The following is a 20381-nucleotide window of genomic DNA, read 5'->3' on the forward strand; positions in this document are numbered from 1 at the left end:
ATGGACAGAGGAGCCTAGTGTCCATGGGGTTGTAAAGAGTCGGACACAACTTAGCAACAACAGTGGTTAGGAGTGCCGGTTCTGGAAAGTCAGAGTAATCACAGCTACCCACATATGAATCCTACCACACTCCACCAAGAAATCTACACAGATCAATAAACACAAATATATCTGTACAATTATCACACTTCCAGCATATGAATAAGGTAAAAATCACTATAAATTGTCTGCATTTAGGAAAACAAATATCAAATTTGAGCGAAGTTTTCTCTACATATCCCACCTACTCAGAAAGTTGATGGTGCAGCAGAAGAGAAAGAAGAAAATCTAGAAAAAGTAGGCAGAACATAGAAGAGGGGATTAATCAAACAAAAAGCATCCTAGGTAATAAAATACTGATTAAAGACTACTAGAAGATCAGTGCACTAACTACAGAGAAGGAATTTAAAATTGAACGCAGTGTTTAAGGAGACAATCTTGAAACATTCTAGAAGAAAACAGAATAAAAGAGAAAGACACGCCCATTGGAGACTGGTAGGGGGAGGTGGAAATGAAGACAGTCACTTTGATCCTTCCAGACAATATTATAAAAGAAAAAAAAAATCCTACACACAACACTACACCCTACTGTCCCTCCCAGCCATGCCCCCAAGCCACCTATAAACTGCAGTCTTCTACTCTGACAGAAGATGGCAAACTTGGACAAGAAATCTAGAGGAAAAACTGTAATCAGCCAATTCAATCAAATATATAGATATGTGCAATTTTCTTCTATACAAATCTACTATTTAAAAAAAAGTCGATTAAAATTTTAAATGTCAACTGATAAAATTCTCCCAAATAAATTATCATGAATTTGAAGAAAAGTGTAACCCAACAAGCAAAATTGAATTATTTATCCTCAAACTATTGAAGATACAAAAAGACACATAAAATTAAAAACCCCAAATCTAAGAACCAAAATGGGGGCTAAAACAAGAAGAAGTGAAACAAGAGTTTATTGATTTCGGGAAACCAATAGAGGAAGTTAACAGCATATCACAAAGTAAGCTCAATTATATGGTGCCTATGTAGGATCAAAAGGGATTTGAATGAAAATTTAATGAGGAGCATTAAAGCAAGAAAACAACGAAGAGAATTTGGAAGCTCTTTAAAAAAGAAGTAAAAGGAGTCAGAGAGAAATCAGCTGAAATTTAAAAACAGGCAATGAAAAGTCAACATAGGTATAAGTGGAGATCATAAAGAAAGAAAAATAATGCAGTAGAACAGAATTATTATTTTAGACTATAATTCAAGAAAACATTCCAAAAATAAAAAGACCTGAGCTTACATATTATAAGAGGTAAGTTCTGAGAAATTTGATCTAGAAAGATCAATTCTAAAATTTATCTCCGTAAAACTCAGTAAATGCAAATTTAGAAACTTTAAAATCCTCAGGGCCTCCAGAAAAAAAAATAATTTACAAGGACAAGAGGATTTAACTAGAATTATATTTCTCAAAATCAATGTGCAAAGCAAGGACAGAATAAAGTAACATTTATATGAAGAACAAGAAAGGAAAGTTTGAACCAATAATTTTATATTCAACCATGCTATCTTTTAAGTATTAAGGCCATAGAATTAGAATTTGAAAGAACTCAGAAAATGGAATATCCATGACTCTTTCTTACAGATGAGTTTCATCCAACTAAGAATGCGTAAAGAAACCTTGTCCAAAGTCTCCAAAATTTTAAAGAATGAGAATAATGAGTATAGTACATATCAGACTCTGACTACATTTAAAGCAATGATCAAAGGAAAATTTATAGCCTAAAACACTTCTATAAATAAAACAATGGATTAATCACATTGGTTTAAAAAATACCATCCAGGTTTAATAGTAGATCTAAAGATAGAAACAAAAGTGACAGAGTAATATTAATAATATGTGTTCTGACAAAATAGAATTTTACAATTAAGATTTTTATAAAGAGTTAAACAGGGAAGAAGGTATTTTTTTTAATTTAGAAGTACAAGTACAAAGATAACTAGAAATGCAAAATTTTCTAAATCTTAAATAAAACTAGAGTTAAATGTCCATTAAGTTCATCTGGGAAATGTGTAGTTTAAGTTCAATATTTCCTATTGACTTTCTATCTGGATAATTTATCCATGGTTCAGAGTGGAGTTTTGAAGTCACCTATTTTATGTTGCTGTCTATTTCTCCCTTCAGGTCTGTTCAGTTCAGTTCAGTCGCTCAGTAGTGTCTGACTCTTGGCGACCCCATGGACTGCAGCACGCCAGGCCTCCCTGTCCATCACCAACTCCCAGAATTTACTCAAACCCATGTCCATTGAGTCGGTGATGCCATCCAACCATCTCATCCTCTGTCATCCCTTTCTCCTCCTGCCTTCAATCTTTCCCAGCATCAGGGTCTTCGATACATTTAGATGTGCCTATGTTGAGTACATAAACATTTACAAATGTCTTCTCTTGATGAACTGACCCCATTATCATACACTGACCTTCTTTACTTTTTTTTAACAGTCTTTGATCAATGTCTGCTTTGTCTGACAAGTATAGCTATACTTGCTTTCTTTTGTCTTTCATTTGCCTGGTAGATCTTTTTCCATCCCTATATTTTCAATCTATCCATTTCCTTAAAGCTGAAGTTGAAGTGAGTCTCTTATAAGCAGCATGCAGTAGGGTCTTGTTTTTCATTTTTGATGGAGAACTCAGCCACTTGATGGAGAATTTCATCTATTTACATTGAAAGTAATTATCAGTTGATACAGACATATTAACCCCATTGTTTTCTGGCAGATATGTAATTTATTTTTTCCTTTCTTCCTCTCTTATTCTCTAACTTGGTGATTTGATGATTTTCTGTAATGGTATATATAAATTTCTTTATCTTTTGTGTATCTACTATAGATTTGCTTTGTAGTTACCATGGGGCTTGTTTTTGATGTCATAATTCATATCTTTTAGTCACTGTATCCATTAACAAACTAATGCAATTATTTAAATATATATATATATGTCTTAGAAATAGCTTAAAATAGTCTGGTGAAATTGGTTAATATTCTTTTACAAAATGATTATAAATTATTTTTTCATAACCTGGGAGAACTTTGATTGCTCACTAGTGATAGAGAGCTACAGGTAAACTACTGAAGCCGTTGAGAACAGAATACTAAAACAGAATATCATCCAAAAATGTCTGGAAGGAAAGAATAAACTAATGGTATTTTAAATCAAACGTGAATTTTCAGATTAATTTAATCTACTTGACTTAAATTCTATCCATAGCCCTAATGACTAATGATTTAAAATTGCCTAGATGAACCTTTGTTGGTAAAGTAATGTCTCTGCTTTCCAATATGCTATCTATGTTGGTCATAGCTTTTCTTTCATGGCTGCAGTCACCATCTGCAGTGATTTTGGAGCCCAAAAAAATAAAGTCTGTCACTGTTTCCATTGTTTCCCCATTTATTTGCCATGAAGTGATGGGACTGGATGCCATGATCTTAGTTTTCTGAAAGTTGAGTTTTAAGCCAACTTCTTCACTCTCCTCTTTCACTTTCATCAAGAGGCTCTTTACCTAGCACAGGAACAGACAATTTGACCCTGCCAAGCATCTGTTTTAGGTTTTATCAGTGCTGGGGTGCTTTAGTTTCCCTTTATTCCTGGAGTGCAACACTGACTCCTAAAAAAATCGCTTTACTTTTGGACTGTGGCCATTGCTCCAGAGCTTCCGGAGTCCCAACACTAAGACAGAGGATTTACCAAGGTGTTTATCTCGAGGGACACAAACTTGAACCTGTTTTTCCCCAGTACCTAATTACTGCTGAAGTCGCAGATCTTTCGACTCCTAGCTGCTATTTTCTGTTGGATCTCTTCAAGATTCACTGTACAAGTGCAGCTTAAGAGCTGGTGGACTACTTAAAGGAAAGTTGCACACAGATTCGGGGTCTCCTTTTCTGTATTTCCCTCATTCACTGAGACTTTTCCCCCCTCTTCAATACTGATCAGATGCTTTGTGGCCCTGAACTCTTACCTCTGTGCCATCAGAGCAAAATTGATTCAATTTCAAATAGAGGATTTGTAGATGTAATGTTTCCATCCTCCAATTTTACAGCCTTAATGAACCAATCTATTCATAAGTAACTCAGCCACTCCTATACTTTTGTCCTTTGAGTCTCTTTATTAACTGGAACACTGTCCTAGAGTCATGCAATGCTAAAACTAGAAAAGATCACATAGGTGTTTTTTTTTTTCCCACTCAACACCTTATTTTCAAATATGAGAAAAATAAGCTACCCAGAGATTAAATAATAGGTCCAAAATCTCTAATATATTTTTAAACAAACAACCTCCTACTTCCAAGGTTTATAGAGACTATCTCAATGTGTTATATTTCGTATCATTTTCTTCTCTCCCTCTCATTCTAACAAGGTTTTGTAAATTGCTCATGAAGTTTTCTAGTTACTACCACAAAGTGACAATTGCACATTCTCACTGTTCAATATGTTTACTCTTGAAAAACTTATCTCCCTAAGCATGCTGGTTGCTTCAGCAAATTTTGATAATGTTATGCTCACTGCTCTCCCTATCCTTGAAGTGACAGTAATAAGGATTTCTTCTTCAGCTGAATCCAAGAAAATGTTTGCCTCATTAGCTCAGGAAACACCATCACAAGCTAATTCATTCAGTAGTAAAGGCAAGACAGATACCATACGGTTTCACTCTGCAAATGTACTCTCAATACACTAAAAAAAAATCAAAGCAACACATTTATCTATGTTTTTGCCACTGTGAAATTAATGTCCAACAAAAAAAAATCTACACACGGTGCCTGTCAAACAAAAGTAGCTTTCATTTCTTTCTGAAACAGACAACATGGCCCACACACTAATTCACCTGCTCATGAAAACTCAGCTACTGTTGGAATTAGAACCAGAGTCTTTTGGAAGAATTGATACAGATGTAATCAGCTGGGTAAAGTTTCTATTTCTTTCAAGCATCCAGAGACAGTATTTTTCTCCCTGATATGCACATGTAATATATCTAATAATAAAACTGCAAACAGAAGTCACAGTAAAATTTGCTTTATGTGGATCAAAGCCCAATTTCTTTCCCTCCTAGCCAAAGAGTTAGGCAAAATCTACCAGCCTCCCTTATAACTAGATATCTCTGTGTTCTAGTCAACAGAATGTAGTCAATTCCAGGTCTGGCTTACAAAGACCTCCCATTTATGACCTTACTCCCTGTTGTTCCCATCTGTTATCTGCATGCAAAGGAAGACAGGCCGTGTAAGGTGGTAGATCCTAATGATAGAGGATGCCTGCAACACAGAGTAATTTGTGGAGAACAGTTTGCCAACCTCTGTTATTACTGATCTACATTGGACTATGCTATTTTTAGAATTTAAGGTACTATTTGACTTCTTTGCAATATAGAAAGTTTCCTTCCCAATTCTTACAACTTTAATTTTTTTTCATGATTTACTGCACTGGCTATGTTCTCCAATAAGATGCTGACTAGAGGTGGTGATATGCGGGATCTTCTTATGCTTAATAGTTAAAGGAACATTTTCAATAGCTTGGTATTATGACATTTGCTGTAGGGCTTGGTAGGTGTGCTTCATCATATTAAAATGTTTCCCTTTATTGATATATTGCTAAAAGATTTATCGTGAAAGTTATTGGATTTAATTACATACTTCTCAGCATCTATTTAATAAACTGCAGGTTTTTTTCTTTTACTTTATTAATATGGTGAGTTATATTGAATTACTAATATTAAATGAACTTTGCATTCCTGAAATAAAAACTTAATATATTAGCTTTTTATTTTATATATTATTTTATATCATATTTGGTGTTCTGTGTGTTATTCAGGATATTTCCATCCATATATATGAAGATTTGCTAGTAGTTTTCCTTTCTTATAATGCCCTTATTAGGTTTTAGTAATAAAGTTATGTTGGTTTCATTAAATGAGTTGGAGACTGCAACTCTTTTTCTTTATTTCTGCAAGGTTTTCTGTTAATATTTGATAGAATTCACCTTTAAAGCCATAGGTCCTAAAACATTCCTTGTAGAAAGGTTTTGAATTGTGTATTCAACATCTTGAATAAATAGATGACTTCAAATTTTCTACCGCTTCTTATATGTTTTATAAAGTTGAAATCTCCTGGGTATTTGTCAATGTGATTTAAATTATTTAATTTATTGGCACAAATAATGTGTTGTTCAGGATATCTTCACATCATCATTTCACCAAGATTTGTAGTAATGTCCCTGTTGTTATTTCTACTGTGTGCCTTCTCACTCATTTTTTAAAAATTCAGTCTCACCAAGAGTTTATTGATTTTATTAGTCACATCAAATAACCAGCATTTGTCTGTGTTGATCTTCACTACTGTGTATTCCTTATTTTTATCAATTTCTACTGTTACAATTTTATTTCCTTCACTCAACTTTTGTTGAGTTTATTTTCCTATATTTTCTAACTTTTTCAAAGAGATGCTTAGCTCACTAATTTTAAGCCCTTTATCTTCTTTACTAAGTGTATTTATGCTACACATTAATATATCTAAGAACTTCTTTAACTTGATCTCCCAAGTTTGATATGTAGGCTTTTTTAAAATTTGACTCTGGTGTTTTACCACTTGTCTTCCAGTTACGTGAATAAATAAATCTCCTTACTTTTAATCTAAAAATAAAATAAAATAAAATAAAATTTGACTCTGATAACACAGATATCTGCAACACCTCTGGGTCTGTTTTGATAGTCTCTTATTTCTGTTGGATTCAGTTGTACCTCCTTGTATAGCTATTTATTTTTTTATTGATTGCCTGTCATTGGCATCCTGGTCCCCCCTCCCACCTCCCTCTCCACCCGATCCCTCTGGGTCTTCCCAGTGGACCAGGCCTGAGCACTTGTCTCATGCACCCAACCTGGGCTGGTCATTGTGGTTTTAAATTTATCTGTAGAAATAACTCCACCTTTGATAATTAGGATAATACAAAATTCCTCCCAAAGTTTTTTTTTTCTCTTACCAGATTTCTATACGTGTTAGCAAGCTGAGACCACCTTTATCCAATTTTAAAGACTATGATTTTTCTTGGACCACCTAGATGACTCTAAGTTGGACTAAAACACATGCAAAAGCTGTCTGATCTCTGATTTTCTCTTAACCTGAGGGGCAGACCCACCAGGCTCCCACTCTAAACTATACAGCTTGTCAGAATGGTCTTTTTAAGCCCTTCACTAAAACTGAACATTCTCTTAGCCCTAAGAAATTATTAAAAAATTATTTCTCAGACTCTCAGCTGAGTCTTCTGGACTAGCAAATATCCCAAGACTAAAAAGAGCCCCAAATACTAGATTCACTTCTCTGCATTTCTGTCTTCTACAAGATCTTGTCTTGATATCTCTTTATCTATTAATCCTCCAATACCTTTTTAGAAGATCTTCTTTAACATATTACCCAAGTTTTCTGATTGTTGTCATGAAATCATTGTTCTGATTTACCCAGTCTGCGCTAGCAAACATTATTTACCTTCACTGAGTTAAAAGAAAGTAAAGTTAAATTTCAGAAGTTATTTACATGTACATAGAGTCTAGATTGTTAAACAAGTTCTATTTTTTCCCAGCCTAGCAATATATAAATTGAATAATACAATCATTTGAATGATACCTTCAAAATCAACATAAAGAAAGGTTAGGCCTTTGGGATAGTCCTTGTTCCTTAGGCTAGATCATAAAATTTGCCTAGGTAAGAAAATCATACTCAGTGATTCTTCATTCCAATGTACCATTTAAGTTAGGAGATTTTCATATACTTGTTCTCTTTAGCATTTAAACTGAATTATGGAGAACTTAGAATCATGTATGTCTTATCTGTTTGTGTAATTAGAACATGTGTCTCTTGCAAGCAACCTCTAGTTGAGCTGACTACTCCCAGGAATAGAGACAAAGGGCTGCTTAGCAGATGACTTTAATCTACACTCATAATATATATCTGTCTTATTATCTTCAATCAAGAAGATCTCAGTACAAAAATAATGTACTTTTAATGCAAATTAAACTTCAAAACAATACCTAGTCCTCAATTTCAACTATATTATTGTTCCAAATTTCTCTTAAAAATGAAATTCCAGAGCCATGACTATTACCAGTTCTATGGAGGAACAGTTTTGTTGTCCAAACACAGTATATGTATGTCATGAAATTTATATCTGACTCAAGTAGAGCTATTGCATTAAATGGCAGAATCTTTATCATCTGAACCATTAGGAAAGACCATTGCATTAATTAAAAAATAGTTATTGATCATTTACTATGAGTTTGGCATCTTCTAAATTCTAGAAAAGCTGTAGAAAATGGCATAGGCAAAGTTCCTGTGCTCATAAACTTTATATGATAGTGTAGAAGAAAAACAATAATCAAGTTAGAAAATGCACCCATTTTGACAGAGATAAATGTTATGAGGAAAATAAAATGGGAACTGAGAGCTAGTTGAGGTAAAGTAGTTAGGAAAGTAATGCATCTTCTATTAACACCTCAGATGTCCAACTGGTTCTCCTTTTCTCCGTCTTTGAAAAACCTCAGGTGAAAGTAACTAAAAAGACCTGAAAATGTCACCCCTGTCAGAGACCCTAACAAATCAAATTAAAAGATTTTAAAAAATATATATATGTGTGTGTGTGTGTGTGTGTGTGTGTGTGTGTGTATAAAGGGGGAAATTACAAGAGTGAAACTACTCCAGGGGAAATATTGAAGAGGTAGTCAGCATCTCTCTGCTCCTAAGAAAAACAATCCTGTCGTAGACTATTGCCAACCCAGTTCTACTCATGCTTCTTTAAGATTCTCGGTGAAAGACTTACATTTTGGTACTCATTTTTTGTATCAGAAATAGGAACTGAAGAACTTGATAAGGCACAATATCTGTTCCCAGCACAGTAAGTTCCCAATGCACCGATCTGCCACATTCCAATGCTTTGTGAGTTGGATTTTTGGAACTAAGACTACATTTCCCTGTAGTAACAATGAAATTAATTGCAAATTAAACCCCTCAGCAAGTTTACAAAAGCTTGCCCAATTTAAACATGCTGCTGAGAGTCTGCAAACTAGCAGTGAAAAAGAGAGTTCTGTCATACAACTAGGGAATACGTTTTTTTAAATGCTGAGTGAGAAGCAATTTATCTTAAATGGCATTGCACGAAGGAATCAAGGTTTAAGAAGGATTATTAAGGAGGATTCTAAAGAGGTTTTCTGGCAACTTTAAAAATTCTGGTGAATAATAGAATAGGTTAATCAGCTATTGTCTAATTTTAGTCTATAAATTTTGGCCCTCCTTATTCTTGGTATAGCTGCAATATTGTTGTTGGGGGTGTTGTCTGGTTGGTTGGGTCTTTTCATTTTTGTTCTTCTGATGCATAACTGCCCATGACTAGAGACGGTTGACTCAGGGCTCTTTTCAAGGTTGTGTTGGTGTTGGGAACTCATACAAGGTACAGAGAGAGTTGGCGGGGGGTGATGGGGGAGTAAGTGAAAAGAGAGAGTTCTAAATCAGAAGTTCTCAAAATTTAGCATGTATCAGAATTCCTTGAAAATTCTAGAATTCTAGAAAACCTAGACAGTGCATTAAAAAGCAGACACACTATTTTGCCTACAAACGTCTTTATAGTCAAAGCTTTGGTTTTTCCAGCAGTCATGTATGGATGTGAGAGCTGGACAATATAAAAGGGTGAGTGCCGAAGAACTGACGCCTTCTAACTATGGTGCTGGAGAAGACTCTTGAGAGTCCCTTGGACTGCAAGGAGATCAAACCAGTCAATCCTAAAGGAAATCAGTCCTGAATATTCACTGGAAGGATTGATGCTGAAACTGAAGCTCCAATACTTTGGCCACCTGATGTGAAGGGCCGACTCACTGGAAAAGACCCTGATTCTGGGAAAGATAGAAAGCAGAAGGACAAGGGGTGACAGAAGTTGAGATGGTTGGATGGCATCACTGACTCAACAAACATGAGTTTGAGAAAACTCCAGGAGATGGTGGACACAGAAGCCTGGCATGCTGCAGTCCATGGGGTCGCAAAGTCAGACACAACTGAGCAACTGAACAACAAAAAAGAATTCCTTGGCTGACTTGACAAAACATAGATTTCTGATCCTCATGCAAGATCATGTGATCAACAGATCTGGGATTGGGCAGAGATTTGCATCTCTAACAAGCTCCAGGTAATGATGCTATCGATCTAGGACGAACATTTTGAAAACAACTATTCAAAACACAAAAGGTTCAGGTTAGAAACAACACTAAAATCTTGCAGCACGCACAGATGTCAGCCAGGCTAGTTATACATTATCATGATGCTTAGTGATGTCATGTTACTGACTCACTGCTAATGACATGAGTGACTGTGTCAGGAAGGACCACTATGTCAAGCCTTTCCCAGTGTTTGAAGGTGTCTGAAAGTAGGTAAAAGGATGACTAGTTCTTCCCAGATTTCCATGACTCTTCTTCCACTATAAAGAACAATTCCTGGGACTATCTGAGATAATTTTAGAAGCTGGTTTAACCCTTTTAGACCACAAATCCACTACCTGATAGGTGTCACTTTATAGCTTACTCAGCAAATATGTATTAAGTGACTACTACTTACAAGACACTCTGATAAATAGGAGACGGGGTTGGACGGGGGGCAGAAAATTATTTCATCCAAAGGCAAAGCAATCATGTACATGAGTAACTAAAGTCAAAGTATCTTAAACACATCCTCAGAATGATACAGGCAAAATGCAATGAGAGTCTAACAGTGGGAAGAATGCTTTCCACTTGGAGAAACAAACCAAGAAAAAGCAACATTTAGGCATAAACTTGACCAAGAGATAAGGTTATGGATTTAAGGAATCGGGAGTATAAAAGGGAAATGACAGACTAAAAATGTATGTCAGGAAAAGATAGCCATGTGAAAAAGTTACACAAGTCAGAGTGAGACATATATAGAAGAACGACAATAAGTTCCAGTTGGCTAGAGTTCAGGAAGGCAGGAAAGGTAAACTAGCATTAGAGCATGAGGCCTTTAAAAAGCAACAAGTAAGTTTGGAATTTACTAGGTAGCAGGAGAGCTCTGAAAGTTTTTGAATATAGACATGATCATTCAGAATGATATTTTAAGATAATTTATTGGGCAGCAGAAAGTTTGGAGGTGGTAAGAAAGCTACCCAGTAGCCCAACAGGGGAAAGAAACCAGGGAAGGGCAGTAAGAAGAGAGTGGTTGGGATGGGGGCAGGGGGTGCGTGCTGTGATGGATAATATAGGGAAGAATCATCATTACCCAGAACTGAGGTCAAGAATGTGAGAGAGACAGAGATGAGAAAAAAGAACCCTGACATTTTGAAACTTAGTGATGCATCAGACAGTAGAATCTGCAATAGGAATGTGCAAAGGTCTAACACATATCCCAATACTAAGGGAATAGCTGGGTATCATGGATTCTTACACCATAAGGGAGATGAAAATTTTGTCATAAAATCCTAACTTTGTGTGGTTCCATTATTTAGCTCCACTTACCTTGGACTACAACCCTGAAAGTGAAAGTGAAGCCGCTCAGTCGTGTCCGACTCTTTGCGACCCCGTGGACTATAGTAGCCCACCAGGCTCCTCCGTCCATGGGATTCTCCAGGCAAGAATACTGGAGTGGGTTGCCATTTCCTTCTCCAGGGGATCTTCCCAACCCAGGGACTGAACCCAGGTCTCCCGCATTGCAGGCAGACGCTTTAACCTCTGAGCCACCAGGGAAGCCCACAACCCTGAAGTCAGGGCTTATCAACTTCTTTACCTCAATTCACATGTGAAAGTGTAAATATATAATTAAAGAAAAATGTCAAGGCGTACTTGTACTTAACCTTCCCACATATAATGCACTCTGATATTTTCTATCCTGTTCCATTTCACTTTTTAAAAATACTTGCAACCACCAAATTGTTTCCATGGCTCACTAATGGGTGGCATCACAAAGTCTAAAAAACACTGTCATAAGCACTAAGATTCAGCAATTATGGACATGGTATTGAAAGGGAAGAGCCTTTTTTTTTTACCATATGTAAGATGAAAACATATGTAGACAGAATGCATTCTTCTTACTCTCTAGAATACTTTACTTGTCCACAAATGTAAGACACATAAATATCAAGCCTTACTATAATGGAAAACTACCCCTACTAAAGAGAAGAGAAGTATATTCCGTGTCTATTTTAACCAGATGCTCAAAGTACTAGACACAGCACATTTGTGTACCTGATGAAAACTTAGCACTGTATGTGCAAACTCATATTTATAACCTAAAAAAAAATTGACTTGGGGAAGCTGAGCATTCACATTTCAGAGGCAACCTTCACTTAATGAAAGAATTATTTCAATAATTTTAAATAGAAATAATTCTCCTAATGCACTTAAGTCACTAATAAAATTAACTAATCACTTGACAGAACCAGCTAAAGGGAAACTAGGTTAAATATCACTGTCAATTTCCTTTTAATTAGAGAAGAAAATAGTGCATTGAAACAGGAAAGATGTTCCAAGGAAAGATGTCTCCATTTATAAAACTGTTTTTTATAGTCAACTTTTTTAAAGTACCAGGATAAGGCAGAGATGTTATAGTCAGCGATGATAGAATTTGCGTTGCTCCTCATTTAGGCCTGATAAGAGGGGCAAGATTTGCCCGTGAATAAGCTAAGGATATAGTTTATTCCAGCTTTCCTGGTGGCTCAGACAGTAAAGAATCTGCCTGCAATGCAGGAGACCCAGGTTCAATTCTTGGGTCAAGAAGATCCCATGGAGAAGGGAATGGCTACTCCCTCCAGTATTCTTGCCTGGAGAATTCCAGGGACAGAGGAGCCTGGCAAGCTACAGTCCATAGTGTCACAAGGAGTCGGACACGACTGAGTGACTTTCACACACACTCACACAGTTTTTTCTCTCACTAGCTTTTATCAGCCGTAACACATCACTTCAATGAAACAGACTTCATATGTGCACTTTCCTGAAGGAAGACCGGGAAAAACCGAAAAGTGAATCGTCTAGTCATAACCAATTCTTCCTCAATAAGGAACAGAATAAAAACTAAGTTAAAGTGGAGCTTACTATATGCCAGTACACACACATGGGATTCTCTTACACAAAGACGTAAGAATGTCACACCCACTTTACAGGCAGATAAACTAGAATTCTAAGAAGTTAAATAACTTGGCCAAAGCCACACCGCTGCAAAGTGCAGAGCTGATGTTGGAAGGTAAATTCCTTACTTCCTTACACTCCCCAATAAGAAATACAAGGAAGTTGCACAAGAGCAAGTCAACTGATTTCTAGCTGTAGTCCTTTATGGAGCTTTATTCAAAAGGATAATTGGCTTCAGGATGTATGTTTGGATATACAGTGTATGCAGCAGGAAGGGCAATCAAGACTTTCAACAATAAATCTTCCCAGATGCTTGGCTGGTGAGATTATTTTCCCCATTTCTCCCACCCCCTAATCTGTCTACCTCCCTCCACCTTTGGGTTTTCATTTCTTTCATCAGTAGCCATGGTAACACCCAAAGATAAAACACAGGCAGGAGAGTCTCACAAGCATCTTGAAAGGCGGAAGCTTGCCAGCATTTTTCATCAGAGTAATACTGTGCGCCACACAAACAAAGCGGCACCCTTCTCACTCTCCCCCATTCATTTTCCACCCACTTAGTGGCAGCCAAGGCCATTTCTGAAGCTTAGGAGATGACTGTCTGGTACATTTGTATTCAAAAACTTGCAGATCAGTCTTTCAGTGTTTCAGAAAATGCTTGAGCTGGAAACGGTTGAATTTATCTCATTCCACCCTTATTAACCCTTTCCTAAGAACCAGGCATTAGCCAGAAACGAGCTTTTCTGTAAGAAAAAGCATTGTGCACTGTTTCCCATAATCAGAGGTGACTTTAAATCACAGCAATCCTTCTGGCATCCCATATAAACTGAATATTCAATACTCTTTTACCACAAGGAGGCTCTTCTGAATTTCTCTGCTAGATTGTGAATATTGATAGATAAGAGAGTGGAATCTGAAAATAGGCTTGGTTCAATGTGTTTTATTTAAAAACAGCCTTGATTAGATTCATGAATATCTGGTTCACCCAACCAGAATACCTAATTTTTGACTGCATGGCTATAAATCAGAGATTACAAAGCAATGATCATCTGTCTGGAACATATTAAAACATGGAGGGTTTGCAGGCATGGATGCAATGTGGATGGGTACACTGTATGTATGTTTGAGAATAGGCATAAAAAATAGTCCTTTTTTTTGAGCTTTATTATATCTCTAATTGCCTGATTTGGCACTGATGATTATTATTTAGACTTCTTAATTATTTTAATGGGCTTTCTCTACAAAGTACTGATGACTTTCTAGTGGACAAAGTCCTTAAACAAACAGTTTATCTCCTTAGGATGCGGGACATACTGATCTCATGGTTTCTTGACACCTCCATTCTAGCAACCAATATTTTGGGATAGCCTATTCCCTGGTGGCTCAGTAAGAACCTGCCTGCCAATGCAGGAGACCCAGGTTCCATCCTTGAGTCAGGAAGATCCCCTGGAGGAGGGAATGGCAACCCACTCCAATATTCTTGCCTGGAGAATTCCATGGATAGAGGAGCCTGGGAGGCTACAGTTCACGGGGCAGCAAAGAGTTGCACACAACTTAGCAACTAAACAACATTAAGTCACAGCCATTGATGTTCTATATACATAAAACATCCCACAGCCTTTTGTGGTATAGATTTTTCACCACACTTATGATAGAGGAAATTAAGGCTCAGAGTGATTAAATAACGTTCCCACACAGCAAAGCAGTAGCAAAGTGGGAATGAGATGAAGGTCCTATTACTGCCCACTCTGTTCTTCCAACTTCATGTCAGTTACCCAGAGCTGCAGTCACTTCATAAGCGCTCAAAGATATTCCCCTGACTATGAGCCCTCCTTCTGATCACTGTATTTATTTTCTTTTAAACTTTTTATTTTGTATTGGGGTATGGCCAATTAACAAACAATGTTGTGATAGTTTCAGGTGAGCAAAGGGACTCAGCCATACATATACACGTATCCATTCTCCACCAAAACTCCCCTCCTATCAACACAACATTGAGCAGAGTTTCGTGTGCCATACTGTAGATCCTTGTTGGTTATTCATTTTAAATACAGCCATGTGTACATGTTCATCCCAAATGCACACCATATTTCTTATCTTTGCATTTCTTCTGAGTCCTCTGGCCCATTATCCCTTCTTTGTCATAATCTATCAGCATCTTTAGCACAAAATCCTTCCTAGGTCGACCAGTTCAGCTTTTGTTCTGCTGCACACTTGATTCCTGCAACTCTGTTTCCAATTCCCCAACTGTACCCACCTTGATACTCACCAACCCTGAGTAAATCCTACACCTGGAGGCCACTGGCCAGCAATGAACAAAGGCAATAAAACAAGTGAACCATTTGCAGATAAGTGAAAATCACTCTGTCATATCCGACTCTTTGTGACCCGATGGACTGGAACCCACCAGCCTCCACTGCCCATGGAATTCTCCAGGCAACAGTACTGGAGTAGGTTGCCATTCTCTTCTCCATGGGATCTTCCTGACCCAGAATCTTCCTGATTCTTTACTGTCTGAGCTACTGAAGAATCCCTTTGCACTGTGGTAAGCCTTTAACACATCTCAATTTCATCTCTAGTCACATTCTCAAACTCTATTCCAAAACTTTTGCCCTCCGACTTCTAGCCACAATCCCTCATATCTTTATCTCAACAATAAGTTCACTTTCAGTTTTACCAAAGTGATTGAAGCCCTTTAACATGAAATGCACAGTTTTCTCCTCTTCATCTCAATCATTTTTTTTCTCTTTCTTCCACCTTAGGGGGAGAAAAATGATTCATCTCAGAATCTCGACCATCATGTATCACCTTTCAACAAATTAAATGACACAAGAAGAAAATAATCAGTCAAATCCAGAATATGAGACATTCTACAATATAAATGGCTCTGCTTTTTCTCAACAAATAAATGGCATGGGAGAAAAGGACTTTTAGAGATAGAAAGAGATTTAAAAGAAATAATTACCAAAAGCAATGAGTAGACCTTACATTGATGCCAATGCAAACAAGTTATATACATAAAAAGACATTTTGAGACAGTTAAAGACAATTAAATATGGAGTATTAAATGACAGTGAGAAATTGATGTTAACTTTTTTAGGTCTGATAATACTGTCTTGGTTATGAAAACAAATGTCCTTATTAGTTTAGAGACACATACTGAATTATTATGAGTGAAATGATACATGTTACCTGGAAAGTGTCTCAAAATACTTTCGTGACTCTTTTTTTCCCAGTGTGAGGAATAGATGAAACAAATTTTGGAAAATGTTGACAGTCATCAAAGCTAGGTGATGGGAAATTACAGATTCTGTTCTTGTGTATATTTGAGAATATACATATTGATTGAAAATTCTGAAAAAAGCAAAGTGTAAGGCAGCAAAATTTGCCACCCCAAAATGTGTCTCTCTGGCATGAGTATTATTTTAGGCTGATTATTTTTAAGAAGCAGAAGACATAGAAAGACTTTCTTTTCACATCTTTCTTAGCTAATAAAGGGTCTGTTCTTTAAATAGAGCTATCACTAGAGGTATCTGCAAAGAATATGGGCTCAGTGTGGCGGAGGAAACTCAGCAGAGCCTAGAGGGCAGAGTCCACTCCAGATCCAATGTAGACCAGCAAACATATTTCTTTTTTAACCAAACATTTGCTTTTCCATCTCCATGTGAATTGCCTTCCTCCCCTTTAAAGTCCCAAACCACTACCCTCAATATCCTCTTTTGTCTTTAGCTGAAGATGGTATTTAAAGTGAGGACTTTAGCCATTTGGGCAAATCACTCACTTTTCCTGGGTCTCTCCCATGTGCCCATGTTATTAAACTTTTGTTTGATTTTCTCCTGTTAATCTGTCTCATGTCAATTTAATCCTTAGACCAGTCAGAAGAACATAGAAAGGTAGAGGGAAATTTATTCCTGTCTGACAAAAACAACTAAAAATGCTTTTTAAATCATTATTTAAAAATCATTCCCTTTCTCTAACATCTTAAATCTCCCTCTATTTGTTCACCCACCCTCCGCCTTCAAACAAGCTGGCCTCTTCTGTCCTAAGATTCTCTGAATAGCACTGCTTCCAGAAGCTATAATTATCTCCCTATCTTTCTTGAAACCCTGAAATTTCAAGAAAGGAATCCAGATCATTTCTGCCTTTCCCAAAATTACATTCAGTCTTTATCCCTCCATTTCCTCTCCCCCTGGCAACGACTTCTGGTCTCATCTCCACTTTGCCGGTTCTAAAAATCTAAGGCGCCTTAGCACTAACCTTTACACAAAACAGAAATCTGTCTCTCTGTCTCTTTCTGTAGCCACCGCTTCTCTTCTAGACCATTCTAAATGCTTTATTTACATTTATTAACACACATAATCATAATTACCCCAACAATCCTATGAGATAGGTACTATTATTATCCTCACTTTACAAAAGGGAAAAATCAAGGCTGAGGAAGGTCAGATAACTTGTCCACAGTCACACAGCTAGTAACCGGTGGGGCTGACAGCCCGGGCTTTCTGCGCATGTCCTTGACTGTCACGCCAAAATGCCTTTTAGTGGAGGCTAGCATGGGACACTTTCTTCTCCACAAGCTCGTGTGTGTGATGTACAATGCCACAAGGAGATAAGTATATTCAGGACAGTAAAAAATTAATAAACAGAAACCTCAGTTAAATAAAGAGTCTGGAGACAAGAAGGGTAAGCTTTCAAGCCCTGTGATGACAGCAGAAACTCACAGGAAAAAGAAAGGCTCCTCTTCTTTCCTGGCAAGGATGCAGCCAATGAAGAACCATGGACTCTGTCCTGTTGAACCCTCCCAACTTCTTTTCCTCCCTATAAAAGCGCTCTCCCTCCCTTGCCACGCAGCAACTTGCACATATCTCGCTGGCATTGCAGACTTCAAACTAATTCTCTGCTGATCCCAAATAAACTCACACTGGCTAGAGGAGCATCTGGCAGTCTATGTATTTCAGGTCAGCATTTTGGTGGCCTTTACAAGAACCAGAGAAGACACTTACAGGTTCCAGGGCTGGTGAGCAAATAGATACATTATCCACAAACTGAGATTTCTGAACTCACTATTTTTCTCACCAACCCTGGAGTTTGAAGGTACATCTTTCTCCTGGATCTCAAGAACACACTCTCTTGGCATTTGAAACTCTCCGGATTTTATTCAGTATCTTTACTGACACTTTATGAGAAAGGCCTTGTTCTACGTGTGAGTACAACATGTCCCCTACATACGAATAATGAGTTCCACTCCGAGAGAGCATTCTTAAGTCCAATTTGTTCGTTAAGCCCAATAAAGTTAGCCTAGGTACCTGACTAACACAATCAGCTATATAGTACTATACTGTAAGAGGTTTCTGATACTTTTGACACAAACAGTTCGTAAAAAACAAACACAAAAAATAAACATTTTTAATCTTAGAGTACAGTACTTTGAAAAGTACTGTAGTAAGTACAGTATAACAGCTGGTATCCAGGGGCTGGCCTCAAGTCTTAACAGGCAAGAAAAGTTACTGACTGGAGGAGGGAGTGGAGGTGGGAGACAGAAGAGCTGAAGGATCGTCAGCAATAGGAAATGGAGGGAACGCTGCAATTTCACACATGTTTGATACTGATGGCACAGGTTCTGGTTCCTTGCTGGAACCAGTTAGTTTTCCATCTTTGAAAGTTTACAACTTGAAGGTTCATATGCAGGGGACTTACTGTGTTTGATATTCTGGTCTGATTCTGAGGTTAGACTGTTGTAATCAAAGCTGAGTAAAAATGTCTTCAGCCCATTTTTTCAGAAACAGGCTGCTTCTCTGAAACTGCCAGATTTTAAGCCTTCAGCCTATACCTTTGGAAGGGCTATTCTTGGGAAACTGGCTGAAAAAGACTTTGGTCAGGCTCCTTGAGGACCAAGCTATCTCCTAGGAACCGCCGGGATTAGCCTACAAGCTGTTTGAATTATGTTGCTTGAGCTGTTTGAAAATTGTTCTTTTACTGGAGAGAAAAACCTGTGAGAAATGGGATCCTACTTATCTTAACCTTTTGAGAGCACCTCCCTCCCCTCCCCTCCTCCCCCCCCCACCCCCACTCCCACACACACAGAATTGCTCTGGGTAATTTTATGTTTAAAAAACCACAGTCCTTCCTCAGGCACATTTCCAACTAAACGAACAGACAAGACCAAAGGCAGTTTAGAATATCAATAGCCATTATAGAGAACTTTTGAAATTCCCAAACTTCATTTCCTTAAAACTGAATTGGACTACAATAGCTCAGAAATTTCCATCCTGGGTAGAATGCTTGTTTCAATTGGTATTTTGAGATCTCCCTCCCAACATTATCAGGGGTATAATATTGTGTCCCTGCCAAATAAGATTTTAAAATTAACTGAGGGAAACAAACCATTGAGGAAAACAAAACGGCTCCGGGAGCCTCAGGGTCTTCTTTGGCTACTTTGTCTCAGGCTCTGCCTCAGGCCCCATCTTATCTTTCTGCCTTGGCGTCCCAGTGACCAAATTCCACCACCGGGGCCCTCTGCCTCCTTCCCCTCTGTGTTGTCTACACCTCCTCTGTACCCCCAATTCCTCCACACAAGCTGTCCCTTTCTGCAGAATCTCTCCCCACCCTTTATTCCTCTGAACTTATCAGAAACTGTTCCTATAAAATGAAGCCTTCTGAGGATCCAGAAGTTAAATCCTTAATCTCTTACATTCCTTGAAATAAAGCTGAGCTGCAAGTTGTAGTTAGGGATTTTCCCCTAAGTAACTGACAGTGGAAACAGTGCCAGGCTTTATTTCGGGGAGCTCCAAAATCACTGCAGATGATGACTGCAGCCATGAAATTAAAAGACGCTTGCTCCTTGGAAGGAAAGTTATGACCAACCTAGACAGCATATTAAAAAGCAGAGACATTACTTTGCCAACAAAGGTCCGTCTGGTTAAAGCTATGGTTTTTCCAGTGGTCATGCATGGATGTGAGAGTTGGACTGTGAAGAAAGCTGAGTGCCGAAAAATTGATGCTTTTGAACTGTGGTGTTGGAGAAGACTCTTGAGATTCCCTTGGACTGCAAGGAGATCCAATCAGTCCATCCTAAAGGAGATAAGTCCTGGGTGTTCATTGGAAGGACTGATGCTGAAGCTGAAACTCCAATACTTTGGGCACCTCATGCGAAGAGTTGACTCGTTGGAAAAGACCCTGATGCTGGGAGGGATTGGGGGCAGGAGGAG

This window comes from Odocoileus virginianus, chromosome 27, assembly GCF_023699985.2.
Source record: "Odocoileus virginianus isolate 20LAN1187 ecotype Illinois chromosome 27, Ovbor_1.2, whole genome shotgun sequence".
Classification (NCBI taxonomy): domain Eukaryota; kingdom Metazoa; phylum Chordata; class Mammalia; order Artiodactyla; family Cervidae; genus Odocoileus; species Odocoileus virginianus.